Below are 1,015 nucleotides of genomic sequence, written 5' to 3'. Positions count from 1 at the left end.
CCCCATGGACTATAACCGGCCAGGGTCCTCTGTCCATAGGATTTCCCACACAGGGATACTGGAATGGATTGCCATTTCCTTTTCCAGGGGATCTTACCCACCCAGGGGTCAAACCCCCATGTCTCCTGTATTGGCAGGCAGCTTCTTTACCGCTGAGCCACCACAGAAGCCCTTAAAACAACACTACAATAGTACAAAAAGAGAGATACTGGGAGTTCCCTGTGGTCCAGTGGTTAGGACTTGGTGCTTTCACTGCCATGGCCCAGGTTCAATCCCTGGTCGGGGAACTAAGACCCTGCATCCTGGGCATGAGGCAAAATCAAATTTTAAAAAGAAAAAAACAAAAAAAGCCTCTTAAAACTTGCCAATAAGAAAATGTGTGTGCTAAGGTGCTTCAGTCGTCTCTGACCCTAACAGACTACCCGATTTAAAAATGGGCAAAAAATGTGAACTTATACCTCATTGAAGAAGATATATGGATGGCAAATAAGCATCTGAAAAGACAATATCATATGTCATTAGGAAATTGCAAATTAGAACCACAGTGAGGGACCATGACACCCCTATTGGAACAACCAAGATCCAAAATACCAGAAACATCAGCTGCAGTGAGAATGCCGAACCACAGAGCCTCTCATTCACTGCTGGTGGGAGTACTAAATGGCACAGTCTGTCTGGAAGACAGTTAGCAGTTTCTTCCAAAACTAAACAGGCTCTTACCATATGATCTGGCAATGGCACTTCTTAGTATTTACCCAAATGAGTTGAAACCAACATCCACACAAAAACCTGCACACAAAGAATATATCAGCTTTATTAATAATTTTTGAAACTTGGACGTGATCAAAATGCCCTTCAATAGGTGAATGGATAAACAAGCTGTGGCACACCCATGAAATCAAATATTATCCAGTGATAAAAAGAAATGAGTTCTCAAGCCAGAAAAAGATACAGAGGAATTTTGAATACATGTTGCTATTGAAATGAAGTAAGAGAAGCCAGTCTGAAAGGCTAC

The 1,015-nt window shown here is 42.1% G+C and overlaps 1 non-coding gene across 1 annotated transcript; it reads left to right on the top strand.

The window, feature by feature from the left end:
• Nucleotides 1–216: 216 nt before the first annotated feature.
• On the top strand, nucleotides 217–287 carry TRNAE-UUC. The gene has a single exon. It is a non-coding gene; the product is annotated as a tRNA-Glu (tRNA).
• The last annotated feature ends 728 nt before the right edge of the window (nucleotides 288–1,015 follow it).

This window comes from Bison bison, unplaced genomic scaffold, assembly GCF_000754665.1.
Source record: "Bison bison bison isolate TAMUID 2011002044 unplaced genomic scaffold, Bison_UMD1.0 scf7180017864105, whole genome shotgun sequence".
Lineage (NCBI taxonomy): Eukaryota > Metazoa > Chordata > Mammalia > Artiodactyla > Bovidae > Bison > Bison bison.
Note: the sequence above shows the minus strand (reverse complement) of the source record. Positions and strands in the feature narration are given on the sequence as shown.